Below are 19,356 nucleotides of genomic sequence, written 5' to 3'. Positions count from 1 at the left end.
AAGGACAAAAGTATGGGTAATCCTACATGGGGCCAGTGGCGCAATGGATAACGCGTCTGACTACGGATCAGAAGATTGTAGGTTCGACTCCTATCTGGCTCGAAAGGGTCATAGGTCCCTGTTTTATGGTATTCCTGTGGAATTCTTATTTACCTCAGACTTGTTGTAGGTTCAATATTCTCGAGCAGGACTCATCCAGCAGTCGTTCCATGGTAGGGCTGCAGTAATAGGACCACGGCTAGTTAAAAGTTTCCCATTTGCTGCTGGATTCTATGTGAAGGCCGTCATGTGGTGTGCTGCTTTTGTATTTCAACATGGGTCTCTGAGTCTCTAAACTAGGAAAAAATCTTGTTGAGAAAAGTGTGTGTGAGAGGGTCTGTGGGTGCAGGCAGGTGTGTGCACTTGAGTGCTGACCCATTTACATGTGTGAGAGGGACAAGCAAATTGCCTGTGGGATGTAGGCCTACAACTGGAACCAAGCAGCCAGGCAGAACCACAGGTAAGGAGAGAGGAAGGCAGTTCATTATTAGAGCAGGATCATGAGCATCTTGCCCTGCTCCCTTCTGCCCCGATCGGCCACGATCGGCCAAGACCTCTCTATTAGGGTGGAGGGTGAACATTTCTTGGACCTCAGAAACTGAGGGATGCAGCGCCAATATGTCCTCCAAGGGCCTAGAGGACCTGGTGCCCAATCATGCCTGGTGTTTTTCAGCTTACCCGACCAATCTGGTTGCAAGGCGGATTTTAACAGTACTGCTGAAAAGGGACTCCCAGACAGCCCTGAGGCCATCATTTGCATAGGCCCTCCCCTTCTCTTTCTCTCGCTTCCCACAAAGCAACGCATCGCTGGCAGCAGTATAGATTTGGGGGTTGTGAAGAATAATGACAGGGAGGCTGAAGAAGGGAAAGAAAAGTCCCAGAAGTCCTGCAGGCTTCCTTGCTAAATGCAGCTGGCCATAGAGTGCACCTTCATTACTGCGAGGTAAATACATTAAAAATGTTGAGGAGAGACAAATTGAAAAATAGATATTAGGAGGAAAGCACTGGAACCTGCTTTATTATTTCAATTAGTCTTGAAAACATAGAACATTTCTCTTCTGAAAGCTGGTAAAAATATGGAACGCTTCACGAATTTGCGTGTCATCCTTGCGCAGGGGCCATGCTAATCTTCTCTGTATCGTTCCAATTTTAGTATATGTGCCGCCGAAGCGAGCACACTTCATTGATGAACCTACAATGTTTATAAACTCTCTAAATCTACGGTCTCTAGACATAGGGTGGCCTGGCAGAGATGCTCGTATGGCCAGTAAGCATTCAAATCTGAGCCAATGGGCAAAAATGCATGAAGAGTAACAATCCATTATTCTTCACTGCATTTGTGGTCCAAGACTTCACCAATTGGAAGTATGTAGATTATGCCAGGGTTGCAAAGGCTCATGGTTCAGGCTACTGACAAGGAACATTGTGACATCATGCTGCCTGTGGAACAGTGATATTAAAGGTGAGACAGCTGCACAGTAGGTTAGGTGAAGGGCTCTGAGAGGTGAAAGGCAGCATGCTTGGGTCCCTGGACAAGGTGAGCCTATGACAAGGTGTCTGAATTTTCGCCTGTATTGTAATATTAAACACTTTATTGTTGTACCCGCCTGCTGATTAAGGAGTCCTCAAGATCAGCTCCACACAGACGTGGAACTGATGATGTTAATGCAGAATATTTAAGAAACTGAGGCTGATCTAAAACATTTCCTTGGACCTAGGACCATTTCCCCTGACTTTTAGGTCCTTCGTCCTCCTAAAGTCCTTTGTATAAGTTAGGAACACCTGACAGAACAGAATTTCAGGAGGTCAGGTGGGTTTACTTGTGTCTTCTGGTTGTGAGCAGTAAACGTGGCTAAAAAGGTTGATGGAATGGTGTTTTAAAACACACACACACACAACTTCTGGTCCTCTTAAGGACAAAAGTATGGGTAATCCTACATGGGGCCAGTGGCGCAATGGATAACGCGTCTGACTACGGATCAGAAGATTGTAGGTTCGACTCCTATCTGGCTCGAAAGGGTCATAGGTCCCTGTTTTATGGTATTCCTGTGGAATTCTTATTTACCTCAGACTTGTTGTAGGTTCAATATTCTCGAGCAGGACTCATCCAGCAGTCGTTCCATGGTAGGGCTGCAGTAATAGGACCACGGCTAGTTAAAAGTTTCCCATTTGCTGCTGGATTCTATGTGAAGGCCGTCATGTGGTGTGCTGCTTTTGTATTTCAACATGGGTCTCTGAGTCTCTAAACTAGGAAAAAATCTTGTTGAGAAAAGTGTGTGTGAGAGGGTCTGTGGGTGCAGGCAGGTGTGTGCACTTGAGTGCTGACCCATTTACATGTGTGAGAGGGACAAGCAAATTGCCTGTGGGATGTAGGCCTACAACTGGAACCAAGCAGCCAGGCAGAACCACAGGTAAGGAGAGAGGAAGGCAGTTCATTATTAGAGCAGGATCATGAGCATCTTGCCCTGCTCCCTTCTGCCCCGATCGGCCACGATCGGCCAAGACCTCTCTATTAGGGTGGAGGGTGAACATTTCTTGGACCTCAGAAACTGAGGGATGCAGCGCCGATATGTCCTCCAAGGGCCTAGAGGACCTGGTGCCCAATCATGCCTGGTGTTTTTCAGCTTACCCGACCAATCTGGTTGCAAGGCGGATTTTAACAGTACTGCTGAAAAGGGACTCCCAGACAGCCCTGAGGCCATCATTTGCATAGGCCCTCCCCTTCTCTTTCTCTTGCTTCCCACAAAGCAACGCATCGCTGGCAGCAGTATAGATTTGGGGGTTGTGAAGAATAATGACAGGGAGGCTGAAGAAGGGAAAGAAAAGTCCCAGAAGTCCTGCAGGCTTCCTTGCTAAATGCAGCTGGCCATAGAGTGCACCTTCATTACTGCGAGGTAAATACATTAAAAATGTTGAGGAGAGACAAATTGAAAAATAGATATTAGGAGGAAAGCACTGGAACCTGCTTTATTATTTCAATTAGTCTTGAAAACATAGAACATTTCTCTCCTGAAAGCTGGTAAAAATATGGAACGCTTCACGAATTTGCGTGTCATCCTTGCGCAGGGGCCATGCTAATCTTCTCTGTATCGTTCCAATTTTAGTATATGTGCCGCCGAAGCGAGCACACTTCATTGATGAACCTACAATGTTTATAAACTCTCTAAATCTACGGTCTCTAGACATAGGGTGGCCTGGCAGAGATGCTCGTATGGCCAGTAAGCATTCAAATCTGAGCCAATGGGCAAAAATGCATGAAGAGTAACAATCCATTATTCTTCACTGCATTTGTGGTCCAAGACTTCACCAATTGGAAGTATGTAGATTATGCCAGGGTTGCAAAGGCTCATGGTTCAGGCTACTGACAAGGAACATTGTGACATCATGCTGCCTGTGGAACAGTGATATTAAAGGTGAGACAGCTGCACAGTAGGTTAGGTGAAGGGCTCTGAGAGGTGAAAGGCAGCATGCTTGGGTCCCTGGACAAGGTGAGCCTATGACAAGGTGTCTGAATTTTCGCCTGTATTGTAATATTAAACACTTTATTGTTGTACCCGCCTGCTGATTAAGGAGTCCTCAAGATCAGCTCCACACAGACGTGGAACTGATGATGTTAATGCAGAATATTTAAGAAACTGAGGCTGATCTAAAACATTTCCTTGGACCTAGGACCATTTCCCCTGACTTTTAGGTCCTTCGTCCTCCTAAAGTCCTTTGTATAAGTTAGGAACACCTGACAGAACAGAATTTCAGGAGGTCAGGTGGGTTTACTTGTGTCTTCTGGTTGTGAGCAGTAAACGTGGCTAAAAAGGTTGATGGAATGGTGTTTTAAAACACACACACACACACACACACACAACTTCTGGTCCTCTTAAGGACAAAAGTATGGGTAATCCTACATGGGGCCAGTGGCGCAATGGATAACGCGTCTGACTACGGATCAGAAGATTGTAGGTTCGACTCCTATCTGGCTCGAAAGGGTCATAGGTCCCTGTTTTATGGTATTCCTGTGGAATTCTTATTTACCTCAGACTTGTTGTAGGTTCAATATTCTCGAGCAGGACTCATCCAGCAGTCGTTCCATGGTAGGGCTGCAGTAATAGGACCACGGCTAGTTAAAAGTTTCCCATTTGCTGCTGGATTCTATGTGAAGGCCGTCATGTGGTGTGCTGCTTTTGTATTTCAACATGGGTCTCTGAGTCTCTAAACTAGGAAAAAATCTTGTTGAGAAAAGTGTGTGTGAGAGGGTCTGTGGGTGCAGGCAGGTGTGTGCACTTGAGTGCTGACCCATTTACATGTGTGAGAGGGACAAGCAAATTGCCTGTGGGATGTAGGCCTACAACTGGAACCAAGCAGCCAGGCAGAACCACAGGTAAGGAGAGAGGAAGGCAGTTCATTATTAGAGCAGGATCATGAGCATCTTGCCCTGCTCCCTTCTGCCCCGATCGGCCACGATCGGCCAAGACCTCTCTATTAGGGTGGAGGGTGAACATTTCTTGGACCTCAGAAACTGAGGGATGCAGCGCCGATATGTCCTCCAAGGGCCTAGAGGACCTGGTGCCCAATCATGCCTGGTGTTTTTCAGCTTACCCGACCAATCTGGTTGCAAGGCGGATTTTAACAGTACTGCTGAAAAGGGACTCCCAGACAGCCCTGAGGCCATCATTTGCATAGGCCCTCCCCTTCTCTTTCTCTTGCTTCCCACAAAGCAACGCATCGCTGGCAGCAGTATAGATTTGGGGGTTGTGAAGAATAATGACAGGGAGGCTGAAGAAGGGAAAGAAAAGTCCCAGAAGTCCTGCAGGCTTCCTTGCTAAATGCAGCTGGCCATAGAGTGCACCTTCATTACTGCGAGGTAAATACATTAAAAATGTTGAGGAGAGACAAATTGAAAAATAGATATTAGGAGGAAAGCACTGGAACCTGCTTTATTATTTCAATTAGTCTTGAAAACATAGAACATTTCTCTCCTGAAAGCTGGTAAAAATATGGAACGCTTCACGAATTTGCGTGTCATCCTTGCGCAGGGGCCATGCTAATCTTCTCTGTATCGTTCCAATTTTAGTATATGTGCCGCCGAAGCGAGCACACTTCATTGATGAACCTACAATGTTTATAAACTCTCTAAATCTACGGTCTCTAGACATAGGGTGGCCTGGCAGAGATGCTCGTATGGCCAGTAAGCATTCAAATCTGAGCCAATGGGCAAAAATGCATGAAGAGTAACAATCCATTATTCTTCACTGCATTTGTGGTCCAAGACTTCACCAATTGGAAGTATGTAGATTATGCCAGGGTTGCAAAGGCTCATGGTTCAGGCTACTGACAAGGAACATTGTGACATCATGCTGCCTGTGGAACAGTGATATTAAAGGTGAGACAGCTGCACAGTAGGTTAGGTGAAGGGCTCTGAGAGGTGAAAGGCAGCATGCTTGGGTCCCTGGACAAGGTGAGCCTATGACAAGGTGTCTGAATTTTCGCCTGTATTGTAATATTAAACACTTTATTGTTGTACCCGCCTGCTGATTAAGGAGTCCTCAAGATCAGCTCCACACAGACGTGGAACTGATGATGTTAATGCAGAATATTTAAGAAACTGAGGCTGATCTAAAACATTTCCTTGGACCTAGGACCATTTCCCCTGACTTTTAGGTCCTTCGTCCTCCTAAAGTCCTTTGTATAAGTTAGGAACACCTGACAGAACAGAATTTCAGGAGGTCAGGTGGGTTTACTTGTGTCTTCTGGTTGTGAGCAGTAAACGTGGCTAAAAAGGTTGATGGAATGGTGTTTTAAAACACACACACACACACACACACACAACTTCTGGTCCTCTTAAGGACAAAAGTATGGGTAATCCTACATGGGGCCAGTGGCGCAATGGATAACGCGTCTGACTACGGATCAGAAGATTGTAGGTTCGACTCCTATCTGGCTCGAAAGGGTCATAGGTCCCTGTTTTATGGTATTCCTGTGGAATTCTTATTTACCTCAGACTTGTTGTAGGTTCAATATTCTCGAGCAGGACTCATCCAGCAGTCGTTCCATGGTAGGGCTGCAGTAATAGGACCACGGCTAGTTAAAAGTTTCCCATTTGCTGCTGGATTCTATGTGAAGGCCGTCATGTGGTGTGCTGCTTTTGTATTTCAACATGGGTCTCTGAGTCTCTAAACTAGGAAAAAATCTTGTTGAGAAAAGTGTGTGTGAGAGGGTCTGTGGGTGCAGGCAGGTGTGTGCACTTGAGTGCTGACCCATTTACATGTGTGAGAGGGACAAGCAAATTGCCTGTGGGATGTAGGCCTACAACTGGAACCAAGCAGCCAGGCAGAACCACAGGTAAGGAGAGAGGAAGGCAGTTCATTATTAGAGCAGGATCATGAGCATCTTGCCCTGCTCCCTTCTGCCCCGATCGGCCACGATCGGCCAAGACCTCTCTATTAGGGTGGAGGGTGAACATTTCTTGGACCTCAGAAACTGAGGGATGCAGCGCCAATATGTCCTCCAAGGGCCTAGAGGACCTGGTGCCCAATCATGCCTGGTGTTTTTCAGCTTACCCGACCAATCTGGTTGCAAGGCGGATTTTAACAGTACTGCTGAAAAGGGACTCCCAGACAGCCCTGAGGCCATCATTTGCATAGGCCCTCCCCTTCTCTTTCTCTCGCTTCCCACAAAGCAACGCATCGCTGGCAGCAGTATAGATTTGGGGGTTGTGAAGAATAATGACAGGGAGGCTGAAGAAGGGAAAGAAAAGTCCCAGAAGTCCTGCAGGCTTCCTTGCTAAATGCAGCTGGCCATAGAGTGCACCTTCATTACTGCGAGGTAAATACATTAAAAATGTTGAGGAGAGACAAATTGAAAAATAGATATTAGGAGGAAAGCACTGGAACCTGCTTTATTATTTCAATTAGTCTTGAAAACATAGAACATTTCTCTTCTGAAAGCTGGTAAAAATATGGAACGCTTCACGAATTTGCGTGTCATCCTTGCGCAGGGGCCATGCTAATCTTCTCTGTATCGTTCCAATTTTAGTATATGTGCCGCCGAAGCGAGCACACTTCATTGATGAACCTACAATGTTTATAAACTCTCTAAATCTACGGTCTCTAGACATAGGGTGGCCTGGCAGAGATGCTCGTATGGCCAGTAAGCATTCAAATCTGAGCCAATGGGCAAAAATGCATGAAGAGTAACAATCCATTATTCTTCACTGCATTTGTGGTCCAAGACTTCACCAATTGGAAGTATGTAGATTATGCCAGGGTTGCAAAGGCTCATGGTTCAGGCTACTGACAAGGAACATTGTGACATCATGCTGCCTGTGGAACAGTGATATTAAAGGTGAGACAGCTGCACAGTAGGTTAGGTGAAGGGCTCTGAGAGGTGAAAGGCAGCATGCTTGGGTCCCTGGACAAGGTGAGCCTATGACAAGGTGTCTGAATTTTCGCCTGTATTGTAATATTAAACACTTTATTGTTGTACCCGCCTGCTGATTAAGGAGTCCTCAAGATCAGCTCCACACAGACGTGGAACTGATGATGTTAATGCAGAATATTTAAGAAACTGAGGCTGATCTAAAACATTTCCTTGGACCTAGGACCATTTCCCCTGACTTTTAGGTCCTTCGTCCTCCTAAAGTCCTTTGTATAAGTTAGGAACACCTGACAGAACAGAATTTCAGGAGGTCAGGTGGGTTTACTTGTGTCTTCTGGTTGTGAGCAGTAAACGTGGCTAAAAAGGTTGATGGAATGGTGTTTTAAAACACACACACACACAACTTCTGGTCCTCTTAAGGACAAAAGTATGGGTAATCCTACATGGGGCCAGTGGCGCAATGGATAACGCGTCTGACTACGGATCAGAAGATTGTAGGTTCGACTCCTATCTGGCTCGAAAGGGTCATAGGTCCCTGTTTTATGGTATTCCTGTGGAATTCTTATTTACCTCAGACTTGTTGTAGGTTCAATATTCTCGAGCAGGACTCATCCAGCAGTCGTTCCATGGTAGGGCTGCAGTAATAGGACCACGGCTAGTTAAAAGTTTCCCATTTGCTGCTGGATTCTATGTGAAGGCCGTCATGTGGTGTGCTGCTTTTGTATTTCAACATGGGTCTCTGAGTCTCTAAACTAGGAAAAAATCTTGTTGAGAAAAGTGTGTGTGAGAGGGTCTGTGGGTGCAGGCAGGTGTGTGCACTTGAGTGCTGACCCATTTACATGTGTGAGAGGGACAAGCAAATTGCCTGTGGGATGTAGGCCTACAACTGGAACCAAGCAGCCAGGCAGAACCACAGGTAAGGAGAGAGGAAGGCAGTTCATTATTAGAGCAGGATCATGAGCATCTTGCCCTGCTCCCTTCTGCCCCGATCGGCCACGATCGGCCAAGACCTCTCTATTAGGGTGGAGGGTGAACATTTCTTGGACCTCAGAAACTGAGGGATGCAGCGCCGATATGTCCTCCAAGGGCCTAGAGGACCTGGTGCCCAATCATGCCTGGTGTTTTTCAGCTTACCCGACCAATCTGGTTGCAAGGCGGATTTTAACAGTACTGCTGAAAAGGGACTCCCAGACAGCCCTGAGGCCATCATTTGCATAGGCCCTCCCCTTCTCTTTCTCTTGCTTCCCACAAAGCAACGCATCGCTGGCAGCAGTATAGATTTGGGGGTTGTGAAGAATAATGACAGGGAGGCTGAAGAAGGGAAAGAAAAGTCCCAGAAGTCCTGCAGGCTTCCTTGCTAAATGCAGCTGGCCATAGAGTGCACCTTCATTACTGCGAGGTAAATACATTAAAAATGTTGAGGAGAGACAAATTGAAAAATAGATATTAGGAGGAAAGCACTGGAACCTGCTTTATTATTTCAATTAGTCTTGAAAACATAGAACATTTCTCTCCTGAAAGCTGGTAAAAATATGGAACGCTTCACGAATTTGCGTGTCATCCTTGCGCAGGGGCCATGCTAATCTTCTCTGTATCGTTCCAATTTTAGTATATGTGCCGCCGAAGCGAGCACACTTCATTGATGAACCTACAATGTTTATAAACTCTCTAAATCTACGGTCTCTAGACATAGGGTGGCCTGGCAGAGATGCTCGTATGGCCAGTAAGCATTCAAATCTGAGCCAATGGGCAAAAATGCATGAAGAGTAACAATCCATTATTCTTCACTGCATTTGTGGTCCAAGACTTCACCAATTGGAAGTATGTAGATTATGCCAGGGTTGCAAAGGCTCATGGTTCAGGCTACTGACAAGGAACATTGTGACATCATGCTGCCTGTGGAACAGTGATATTAAAGGTGAGACAGCTGCACAGTAGGTTAGGTGAAGGGCTCTGAGAGGTGAAAGGCAGCATGCTTGGGTCCCTGGACAAGGTGAGCCTATGACAAGGTGTCTGAATTTTCGCCTGTATTGTAATATTAAACACTTTATTGTTGTACCCGCCTGCTGATTAAGGAGTCCTCAAGATCAGCTCCACACAGACGTGGAACTGATGATGTTAATGCAGAATATTTAAGAAACTGAGGCTGATCTAAAACATTTCCTTGGACCTAGGACCATTTCCCCTGACTTTTAGGTCCTTCGTCCTCCTAAAGTCCTTTGTATAAGTTAGGAACACCTGACAGAACAGAATTTCAGGAGGTCAGGTGGGTTTACTTGTGTCTTCTGGTTGTGAGCAGTAAACGTGGCTAAAAAGGTTGATGGAATGGTGTTTTAAAACACACACACACACACACACACACAACTTCTGGTCCTCTTAAGGACAAAAGTATGGGTAATCCTACATGGGGCCAGTGGCGCAATGGATAACGCGTCTGACTACGGATCAGAAGATTGTAGGTTCGACTCCTATCTGGCTCGAAAGGGTCATAGGTCCCTGTTTTATGGTATTCCTGTGGAATTCTTATTTACCTCAGACTTGTTGTAGGTTCAATATTCTCGAGCAGGACTCATCCAGCAGTCGTTCCATGGTAGGGCTGCAGTAATAGGACCACGGCTAGTTAAAAGTTTCCCATTTGCTGCTGGATTCTATGTGAAGGCCGTCATGTGGTGTGCTGCTTTTGTATTTCAACATGGGTCTCTGAGTCTCTAAACTAGGAAAAAATCTTGTTGAGAAAAGTGTGTGTGAGAGGGTCTGTGGGTGCAGGCAGGTGTGTGCACTTGAGTGCTGACCCATTTACATGTGTGAGAGGGACAAGCAAATTGCCTGTGGGATGTAGGCCTACAACTGGAACCAAGCAGCCAGGCAGAACCACAGGTAAGGAGAGAGGAAGGCAGTTCATTATTAGAGCAGGATCATGAGCATCTTGCCCTGCTCCCTTCTGCCCCGATCGGCCACGATCGGCCAAGACCTCTCTATTAGGGTGGAGGGTGAACATTTCTTGGACCTCAGAAACTGAGGGATGCAGCGCCGATATGTCCTCCAAGGGCCTAGAGGACCTGGTGCCCAATCATGCCTGGTGTTTTTCAGCTTACCCGACCAATCTGGTTGCAAGGCGGATTTTAACAGTACTGCTGAAAAGGGACTCCCAGACAGCCCTGAGGCCATCATTTGCATAGGCCCTCCCCTTCTCTTTCTCTTGCTTCCCACAAAGCAACGCATCGCTGGCAGCAGTATAGATTTGGGGGTTGTGAAGAATAATGACAGGGAGGCTGAAGAAGGGAAAGAAAAGTCCCAGAAGTCCTGCAGGCTTCCTTGCTAAATGCAGCTGGCCATAGAGTGCACCTTCATTACTGCGAGGTAAATACATTAAAAATGTTGAGGAGAGACAAATTGAAAAATAGATATTAGGAGGAAAGCACTGGAACCTGCTTTATTATTTCAATTAGTCTTGAAAACATAGAACATTTCTCTCCTGAAAGCTGGTAAAAATATGGAACGCTTCACGAATTTGCGTGTCATCCTTGCGCAGGGGCCATGCTAATCTTCTCTGTATCGTTCCAATTTTAGTATATGTGCCGCCGAAGCGAGCACACTTCATTGATGAACCTACAATGTTTATAAACTCTCTAAATCTACGGTCTCTAGACATAGGGTGGCCTGGCAGAGATGCTCGTATGGCCAGTAAGCATTCAAATCTGAGCCAATGGGCAAAAATGCATGAAGAGTAACAATCCATTATTCTTCACTGCATTTGTGGTCCAAGACTTCACCAATTGGAAGTATGTAGATTATGCCAGGGTTGCAAAGGCTCATGGTTCAGGCTACTGACAAGGAACATTGTGACATCATGCTGCCTGTGGAACAGTGATATTAAAGGTGAGACAGCTGCACAGTAGGTTAGGTGAAGGGCTCTGAGAGGTGAAAGGCAGCATGCTTGGGTCCCTGGACAAGGTGAGCCTATGACAAGGTGTCTGAATTTTCGCCTGTATTGTAATATTAAACACTTTATTGTTGTACCCGCCTGCTGATTAAGGAGTCCTCAAGATCAGCTCCACACAGACGTGGAACTGATGATGTTAATGCAGAATATTTAAGAAACTGAGGCTGATCTAAAACATTTCCTTGGACCTAGGACCATTTCCCCTGACTTTTAGGTCCTTCGTCCTCCTAAAGTCCTTTGTATAAGTTAGGAACACCTGACAGAACAGAATTTCAGGAGGTCAGGTGGGTTTACTTGTGTCTTCTGGTTGTGAGCAGTAAACGTGGCTAAAAAGGTTGATGGAATGGTGTTTTAAAACACACACACACACACACACACACAACTTCTGGTCCTCTTAAGGACAAAAGTATGGGTAATCCTACATGGGGCCAGTGGCGCAATGGATAACGCGTCTGACTACGGATCAGAAGATTGTAGGTTCGACTCCTATCTGGCTCGAAAGGGTCATAGGTCCCTGTTTTATGGTATTCCTGTGGAATTCTTATTTACCTCAGACTTGTTGTAGGTTCAATATTCTCGAGCAGGACTCATCCAGCAGTCGTTCCATGGTAGGGCTGCAGTAATAGGACCACGGCTAGTTAAAAGTTTCCCATTTGCTGCTGGATTCTATGTGAAGGCCGTCATGTGGTGTGCTGCTTTTGTATTTCAACATGGGTCTCTGAGTCTCTAAACTAGGAAAAAATCTTGTTGAGAAAAGTGTGTGTGAGAGGGTCTGTGGGTGCAGGCAGGTGTGTGCACTTGAGTGCTGACCCATTTACATGTGTGAGAGGGACAAGCAAATTGCCTGTGGGATGTAGGCCTACAACTGGAACCAAGCAGCCAGGCAGAACCACAGGTAAGGAGAGAGGAAGGCAGTTCATTATTAGAGCAGGATCATGAGCATCTTGCCCTGCTCCCTTCTGCCCCGATCGGCCACGATCGGCCAAGACCTCTCTATTAGGGTGGAGGGTGAACATTTCTTGGACCTCAGAAACTGAGGGATGCAGCGCCAATATGTCCTCCAAGGGCCTAGAGGACCTGGTGCCCAATCATGCCTGGTGTTTTTCAGCTTACCCGACCAATCTGGTTGCAAGGCGGATTTTAACAGTACTGCTGAAAAGGGACTCCCAGACAGCCCTGAGGCCATCATTTGCATAGGCCCTCCCCTTCTCTTTCTCTCGCTTCCCACAAAGCAACGCATCGCTGGCAGCAGTATAGATTTGGGGGTTGTGAAGAATAATGACAGGGAGGCTGAAGAAGGGAAAGAAAAGTCCCAGAAGTCCTGCAGGCTTCCTTGCTAAATGCAGCTGGCCATAGAGTGCACCTTCATTACTGCGAGGTAAATACATTAAAAATGTTGAGGAGAGACAAATTGAAAAATAGATATTAGGAGGAAAGCACTGGAACCTGCTTTATTATTTCAATTAGTCTTGAAAACATAGAACATTTCTCTTCTGAAAGCTGGTAAAAATATGGAACGCTTCACGAATTTGCGTGTCATCCTTGCGCAGGGGCCATGCTAATCTTCTCTGTATCGTTCCAATTTTAGTATATGTGCCGCCGAAGCGAGCACACTTCATTGATGAACCTACAATGTTTATAAACTCTCTAAATCTACGGTCTCTAGACATAGGGTGGCCTGGCAGAGATGCTCGTATGGCCAGTAAGCATTCAAATCTGAGCCAATGGGCAAAAATGCATGAAGAGTAACAATCCATTATTCTTCACTGCATTTGTGGTCCAAGACTTCACCAATTGGAAGTATGTAGATTATGCCAGGGTTGCAAAGGCTCATGGTTCAGGCTACTGACAAGGAACATTGTGACATCATGCTGCCTGTGGAACAGTGATATTAAAGGTGAGACAGCTGCACAGTAGGTTAGGTGAAGGGCTCTGAGAGGTGAAAGGCAGCATGCTTGGGTCCCTGGACAAGGTGAGCCTATGACAAGGTGTCTGAATTTTCGCCTGTATTGTAATATTAAACACTTTATTGTTGTACCCGCCTGCTGATTAAGGAGTCCTCAAGATCAGCTCCACACAGACGTGGAACTGATGATGTTAATGCAGAATATTTAAGAAACTGAGGCTGATCTAAAACATTTCCTTGGACCTAGGACCATTTCCCCTGACTTTTAGGTCCTTCGTCCTCCTAAAGTCCTTTGTATAAGTTAGGAACACCTGACAGAACAGAATTTCAGGAGGTCAGGTGGGTTTACTTGTGTCTTCTGGTTGTGAGCAGTAAACGTGGCTAAAAAGGTTGATGGAATGGTGTTTTAAAACACACACACACACAACTTCTGGTCCTCTTAAGGACAAAAGTATGGGTAATCCTACATGGGGCCAGTGGCGCAATGGATAACGCGTCTGACTACGGATCAGAAGATTGTAGGTTCGACTCCTATCTGGCTCGAAAGGGTCATAGGTCCCTGTTTTATGGTATTCCTGTGGAATTCTTATTTACCTCAGACTTGTTGTAGGTTCAATATTCTCGAGCAGGACTCATCCAGCAGTCGTTCCATGGTAGGGCTGCAGTAATAGGACCACGGCTAGTTAAAAGTTTCCCATTTGCTGCTGGATTCTATGTGAAGGCCGTCATGTGGTGTGCTGCTTTTGTATTTCAACATGGGTCTCTGAGTCTCTAAACTAGGAAAAAATCTTGTTGAGAAAAGTGTGTGTGAGAGGGTCTGTGGGTGCAGGCAGGTGTGTGCACTTGAGTGCTGACCCATTTACATGTGTGAGAGGGACAAGCAAATTGCCTGTGGGATGTAGGCCTACAACTGGAACCAAGCAGCCAGGCAGAACCACAGGTAAGGAGAGAGGAAGGCAGTTCATTATTAGAGCAGGATCATGAGCATCTTGCCCTGCTCCCTTCTGCCCCGATCGGCCACGATCGGCCAAGACCTCTCTATTAGGGTGGAGGGTGAACATTTCTTGGACCTCAGAAACTGAGGGATGCAGCGCCGATATGTCCTCCAAGGGCCTAGAGGACCTGGTGCCCAATCATGCCTGGTGTTTTTCAGCTTACCCGACCAATCTGGTTGCAAGGCGGATTTTAACAGTACTGCTGAAAAGGGACTCCCAGACAGCCCTGAGGCCATCATTTGCATAGGCCCTCCCCTTCTCTTTCTCTTGCTTCCCACAAAGCAACGCATCGCTGGCAGCAGTATAGATTTGGGGGTTGTGAAGAATAATGACAGGGAGGCTGAAGAAGGGAAAGAAAAGTCCCAGAAGTCCTGCAGGCTTCCTTGCTAAATGCAGCTGGCCATAGAGTGCACCTTCATTACTGCGAGGTAAATACATTAAAAATGTTGAGGAGAGACAAATTGAAAAATAGATATTAGGAGGAAAGCACTGGAACCTGCTTTATTATTTCAATTAGTCTTGAAAACATAGAACATTTCTCTCCTGAAAGCTGGTAAAAATATGGAACGCTTCACGAATTTGCGTGTCATCCTTGCGCAGGGGCCATGCTAATCTTCTCTGTATCGTTCCAATTTTAGTATATGTGCCGCCGAAGCGAGCACACTTCATTGATGAACCTACAATGTTTATAAACTCTCTAAATCTACGGTCTCTAGACATAGGGTGGCCTGGCAGAGATGCTCGTATGGCCAGTAAGCATTCAAATCTGAGCCAATGGGCAAAAATGCATGAAGAGTAACAATCCATTATTCTTCACTGCATTTGTGGTCCAAGACTTCACCAATTGGAAGTATGTAGATTATGCCAGGGTTGCAAAGGCTCATGGTTCAGGCTACTGACAAGGAACATTGTGACATCATGCTGCCTGTGGAACAGTGATATTAAAGGTGAGACAGCTGCACAGTAGGTTAGGTGAAGGGCTCTGAGAGGTGAAAGGCAGCATGCTTGGGTCCCTGGACAAGGTGAGCCTATGACAAGGTGTCTGAATTTTCGCCTGTATTGTAATATTAAACACTTTATTGTTGTACCCGCCTGCTGATTAAGGAGTCCTCAAGATCAGCTCCACACAGACGTGGAACTGATGATGTTAATGCAGAATATTTAAGAAACTGAGGCTGATCTAAAACATTTCCTTGGACCTAGGACCATTTCCCCTGACTTTTAGGTCCTTCGTCCTCCTAAAGTCCTTTGTATAAGTTAGGAACACCTGACAGAACAGAATTTCAGGAGGTCAGGTGGGTTTACTTGTGTCTTCTGGTTGTGAGCAGTAAACGTGGCTAAAAAGGTTGATGGAATGGTGTTTTAAAACACACACACACACACACACACACAACTTCTGGTCCTCTTAAGGACAAAAGTATGGGTAATCCTACATGGGGCCAGTGGCGCAATGGATAACGCGTCTGACTACGGATCAGAAGATTGTAGGTTCGACTCCTATCTGGCTCGAAAGGGTCATAGGTCCCTGTTTTATGGTATTCCTGTGGAATTCTTATTTACCTCAGACTTGTTGTAGGTTCAATATTCTCGAGCAGGACTCATCCAGCAGTCGTTCCATGGTAGGGCTGCAGTAATAGGACCACGGCTAGTTAAAAGTTTCCCATTTGCTGCTGGATTCTATGTGAAGGCCGTCATGTGGTGTGCTGCTTTTGTATTTCAACATGGGTCTCTGAGTCTCTAAACTAGGAAAAAATCTTGTTGAGAAAAGTGTGTGTGAGAGGGTCTGTGGGTGCAGGCAGGTGTGTGCACTTGAGTGCTGACCCATTTACATGTGTGAGAGGGACAAGCAAATTGCCTGTGGGATGTAGGCCTACAACTGGAACCAAGCAGCCAGGCAGAACCACAGGTAAGGAGAGAGGAAGGCAGTTCATTATTAGAGCAGGATCATGAGCATCTTGCCCTGCTCCCTTCTGCCCCGATCGGCCACGATCGGCCAAGACCTCTCTATTAGGGTGGAGGGTGAACATTTCTTGGACCTCAGAAACTGAGGGATGCAGCGCCAATATGTCCTCCAAGGGCCTAGAGGACCTGGTGCCCAATCATGCCTGGTGTTTTTCAGCTTACCCGACCAATCTGGTTGCAAGGCGGATTTTAACAGTACTGCTGAAAAGGGACTCCCAGACAGCCCTGAGGCCATCATTTGCATAGGCCCTCCCCTTCTCTTTCTCTTGCTTCCCACAAAGCAACGCATCGCTGGCAGCAGTATAGATTTGGGGGTTGTGAAGAATAATGACAGGGAGGCTGAAGAAGGGAAAGAAAAGTCCCAGAAGTCCTGCAGGCTTCCTTGCTAAATGCAGCTGGCCATAGAGTGCACCTTCATTACTGCGAGGTAAATACATTAAAAATGTTGAGGAGAGACAAATTGAAAAATAGATATTAGGAGGAAAGCACTGGAACCTGCTTTATTATTTCAATTAGTCTTGAAAACATAGAACATTTCTCTTCTGAAAGCTGGTAAAAATATGGAACGCTTCACGAATTTGCGTGTCATCCTTGCGCAGGGGCCATGCTAATCTTCTCTGTATCGTTCCAATTTTAGTATATGTGCCGCCGAAGCGAGCACACTTCATTGATGAACCTACAATGTTTATAAACTCTCTAAATCTACGGTCTCTAGACATAGGGTGGCCTGGCAGAGATGCTCGTATGGCCAGTAAGCATTCAAATCTGAGCCAATGGGCAAAAATGCATGAAGAGTAACAATCCATTATTCTTCACTGCATTTGTGGTCCAAGACTTCACCAATTGGAAGTATGTAGATTATGCCAGGGTTGCAAAGGCTCATGGTTCAGGCTACTGACAAGGAACATTGTGACATCATGCTGCCTGTGGAACAGTGATATTAAAGGTGAGACAGCTGCACAGTAGGTTAGGTGAAGGGCTCTGAGAGGTGAAAGGCAGCATGCTTGGGTCCCTGGACAAGGTGAGCCTATGACAAGGTGTCTGAATTTTCGCCTGTATTGTAATATTAAACACTTTATTGTTGTACCCGCCTGCTGATTAAGGAGTCCTCAAGATCAGCTCCACACAGACGTGGAACTGATGATGTTAATGCAGAATATTTAAGAAACTGAGGCTGATCTAAAACATTTCCTTGGACCTAGGACCATTTCCCCTGACTTTTAGGTCCTTCGTCCTCCTAAAGTCCTTTGTATAAGTTAGGAACACCTGACAGAACAGAATTTCAGGAGGTCAGGTGGGTTTACTTGTGTCTTCTGGTTGTGAGCAGTAAACGTGGCTAAAAAGGTTGATGGAATGGTGTTTTAAAACACACACACACACAACTTCTGGTCCTCTTAAGGACAAAAGTATGGGTAATCCTACATGGGGCCAGTGGCGCAATGGATAACGCGTCTGACTACGGATCAGAAGATTGTAGGTTCGACTCCTATCTGGCTCGAAAGGGTCATAGGTCCCTGTTTTATGGTATTCCTGTGGAATTCTTATTTACCTCAGACTTGTTGTAGGTTCAATATTCTCGAGCAGGACTCATCCAGCAGTCGTTCCATGGTAGGGCTGCAGTAATAGGACCACGGCTAGTTAAAAGTTTCCCATTTGCTGCTGGATTCTATGTGAAGGCCGTCATGTGGTGTGCTGCTTTTGTATTTCAACATGGGTCTCTGAGTCTCTAAACTAGGAAAAAATCTTGTTGAGAAAAGTGTGTGTGAGAGGGTCTGTGGGTGCAGGCAGGTGTGTGCACTTGAGTGCTGACCCATTTACATGTGTGAGAGGGACAAGCAAATTGCCTGTGGGATGTAGGCCTACAACTGGAACCAAGCAGCCAGGCAGAACCACAGGTAAGGAGAGAGGAAGGCAGTTCATTATTAGAGCAGGATCATGAGCATCTTGCCCTGCTCCCTTCTGCCCCGATCGGCCACGATCGGCCAAGACCTCTCTATTAGGGTGGAGGGTGAACATTTCTTGGACCTCAGAAACTGAGGGATGCAGCGCCGATATGTCCTCCAAGGGCCTAGAGGACCTGGTGCCCAATCATGCCTGGTGTTTTTCAGCTTACCCGACCAATCTGGTTGCAAGGCGGATTTTAACAGTACTGCTGAAAAGGGACTCCCAGACAGCCCTGAGGCCATCATTTGCATAGGCCCTCCCCTTCTCTTTCTCTTGCTTCCCACAAAGCAACGCATCGCTGGCAGCAGTATAGATTTGGGGGTTGTGAAGAATAATGACAGGGAGGCTGAAGAAGGGAAAGAAAAGTCCCAGAAGTCCTGCAGGCTTCCTTGCTAAATGCAGCTGGCCATAGAGTGCACCTTCATTACTGCGAGGTAAATACATTAAAAATGTTGAGGAGAGACAAATTGAAAAATAGATATTAGGAGGAAAGCACTGGAACCTGCTTTATTATTTCAATTAGTCTTGAAAACATAGAACATTTCTCTCCTGAAAGCTGGTAAAAATATGGAACGCTTCACGAATTTGCGTGTCATCCTTGCGCAGGGGCCATGCTAATCTTCTCTGTATCGTTCCAATTTTAGTATATGTGCCGCCGAAGCGAGCACACTTCATTGATGAACCTACAATGTTTATAAACTCTCTAAATCTACGGTCTCTAGACATAGGGTGGCCTGGCAGAGATGCTCGTATGGCCAGTAAGCATTCAAATCTGAGCCAATGGGCAAAAATGCATGAAGAGTAACAATCCATTATTCTTCACTGCATTTGTGGTCCAAGACTTCACCAATTGGAAGTATGTAGATTATGCCAGGGTTGCAAAGGCTCATGGTTCAGGCTACTGACAAGGAACATTGTGACATCATGCTGCCTGTGGAACAGTGATATTAAAGGTGAGACAGCTGCACAGTAGGTTAGGTGAAGGGCTCTGAGAGGTGAAAGGCAGCATGCTTGGGTCCCTGGACAAGGTGAGCCTATGACAAGGTGTCTGAATTTTCGCCTGTATTGTAATATTAAACACTTTATTGTTGTACCCGCCTGCTGATTAAGGAGTCCTCAAGATCAGCTCCACACAGACGTGGAACTGATGATGTTAATGCAGAATATTTAAGAAACTGAGGCTGATCTAAAACATTTCC

At 46.0% G+C, this 19,356-nt stretch overlaps 20 non-coding genes across 20 annotated transcripts; 10 read left to right on the top strand and 10 right to left on the bottom strand.

Moving 5' to 3' along the window:
* The first annotated feature begins 29 nt into the window (after positions 1–29).
* TRNAR-ACG (transfer RNA arginine (anticodon ACG)) lies at positions 30–102 on the top strand. The gene has a single exon. It is a non-coding gene; the product is annotated as a tRNA-Arg (tRNA).
* Positions 103–1,109: 1,007 nt separating this feature from the next.
* Positions 1,110–1,216, bottom strand: LOC146818614 (U6 spliceosomal RNA). Its single transcript, XR_014963635.1, has one exon. It is a non-coding gene; the product is annotated as a U6 spliceosomal RNA (small nuclear RNA).
* Positions 1,217–1,980: 764 nt separating this feature from the next.
* On the top strand, positions 1,981–2,053 carry TRNAR-ACG (transfer RNA arginine (anticodon ACG)). The gene has a single exon. It is a non-coding gene; the product is annotated as a tRNA-Arg (tRNA).
* Positions 2,054–3,060: 1,007 nt separating this feature from the next.
* LOC146818612 (U6 spliceosomal RNA) lies at positions 3,061–3,167 on the bottom strand. The gene has a single exon (XR_014963634.1). It is a non-coding gene; the product is annotated as a U6 spliceosomal RNA (small nuclear RNA).
* Positions 3,168–3,941: 774 nt separating this feature from the next.
* TRNAR-ACG (transfer RNA arginine (anticodon ACG)) lies at positions 3,942–4,014 on the top strand. Its single transcript has one exon. It is a non-coding gene; the product is annotated as a tRNA-Arg (tRNA).
* A 1,007-nt stretch (positions 4,015–5,021) lies between these two features.
* Positions 5,022–5,128, bottom strand: LOC146818610 (U6 spliceosomal RNA). Its single transcript, XR_014963633.1, has one exon. It is a non-coding gene; the product is annotated as a U6 spliceosomal RNA (small nuclear RNA).
* Positions 5,129–5,902: 774 nt separating this feature from the next.
* On the top strand, positions 5,903–5,975 carry TRNAR-ACG (transfer RNA arginine (anticodon ACG)). The gene has a single exon. It is a non-coding gene; the product is annotated as a tRNA-Arg (tRNA).
* Positions 5,976–6,982: 1,007 nt separating this feature from the next.
* On the bottom strand, positions 6,983–7,089 carry LOC146818608 (U6 spliceosomal RNA). The gene has a single exon (XR_014963632.1). It is a non-coding gene; the product is annotated as a U6 spliceosomal RNA (small nuclear RNA).
* A 764-nt stretch (positions 7,090–7,853) lies between these two features.
* On the top strand, positions 7,854–7,926 carry TRNAR-ACG (transfer RNA arginine (anticodon ACG)). The gene has a single exon. It is a non-coding gene; the product is annotated as a tRNA-Arg (tRNA).
* A 1,007-nt stretch (positions 7,927–8,933) lies between these two features.
* On the bottom strand, positions 8,934–9,040 carry LOC146818606 (U6 spliceosomal RNA). The gene has a single exon (XR_014963631.1). It is a non-coding gene; the product is annotated as a U6 spliceosomal RNA (small nuclear RNA).
* Positions 9,041–9,814: 774 nt separating this feature from the next.
* Positions 9,815–9,887, top strand: TRNAR-ACG (transfer RNA arginine (anticodon ACG)). Its single transcript has one exon. It is a non-coding gene; the product is annotated as a tRNA-Arg (tRNA).
* A 1,007-nt stretch (positions 9,888–10,894) lies between these two features.
* LOC146818604 (U6 spliceosomal RNA) lies at positions 10,895–11,001 on the bottom strand. Its single transcript, XR_014963630.1, has one exon. It is a non-coding gene; the product is annotated as a U6 spliceosomal RNA (small nuclear RNA).
* Positions 11,002–11,775: 774 nt separating this feature from the next.
* TRNAR-ACG (transfer RNA arginine (anticodon ACG)) lies at positions 11,776–11,848 on the top strand. Its single transcript has one exon. It is a non-coding gene; the product is annotated as a tRNA-Arg (tRNA).
* A 1,007-nt stretch (positions 11,849–12,855) lies between these two features.
* Positions 12,856–12,962, bottom strand: LOC146818602 (U6 spliceosomal RNA). The gene has a single exon (XR_014963629.1). It is a non-coding gene; the product is annotated as a U6 spliceosomal RNA (small nuclear RNA).
* Positions 12,963–13,726: 764 nt separating this feature from the next.
* On the top strand, positions 13,727–13,799 carry TRNAR-ACG (transfer RNA arginine (anticodon ACG)). The gene has a single exon. It is a non-coding gene; the product is annotated as a tRNA-Arg (tRNA).
* A 1,007-nt stretch (positions 13,800–14,806) lies between these two features.
* Positions 14,807–14,913, bottom strand: LOC146818600 (U6 spliceosomal RNA). The gene has a single exon (XR_014963628.1). It is a non-coding gene; the product is annotated as a U6 spliceosomal RNA (small nuclear RNA).
* A 774-nt stretch (positions 14,914–15,687) lies between these two features.
* TRNAR-ACG (transfer RNA arginine (anticodon ACG)) lies at positions 15,688–15,760 on the top strand. The gene has a single exon. It is a non-coding gene; the product is annotated as a tRNA-Arg (tRNA).
* Positions 15,761–16,767: 1,007 nt separating this feature from the next.
* Positions 16,768–16,874, bottom strand: LOC146818598 (U6 spliceosomal RNA). Its single transcript, XR_014963627.1, has one exon. It is a non-coding gene; the product is annotated as a U6 spliceosomal RNA (small nuclear RNA).
* A 764-nt stretch (positions 16,875–17,638) lies between these two features.
* TRNAR-ACG (transfer RNA arginine (anticodon ACG)) lies at positions 17,639–17,711 on the top strand. The gene has a single exon. It is a non-coding gene; the product is annotated as a tRNA-Arg (tRNA).
* A 1,007-nt stretch (positions 17,712–18,718) lies between these two features.
* On the bottom strand, positions 18,719–18,825 carry LOC146818596 (U6 spliceosomal RNA). Its single transcript, XR_014963626.1, has one exon. It is a non-coding gene; the product is annotated as a U6 spliceosomal RNA (small nuclear RNA).
* Positions 18,826–19,356: the final 531 nt, after the last annotated feature.

Source organism: Triturus cristatus, chromosome 6, assembly GCF_964204655.1.
Source record: "Triturus cristatus chromosome 6, aTriCri1.1, whole genome shotgun sequence".
NCBI lineage: Eukaryota > Metazoa > Chordata > Amphibia > Caudata > Salamandridae > Triturus > Triturus cristatus.
This window is presented reverse-complemented; position numbering and strand designations above follow the sequence as displayed.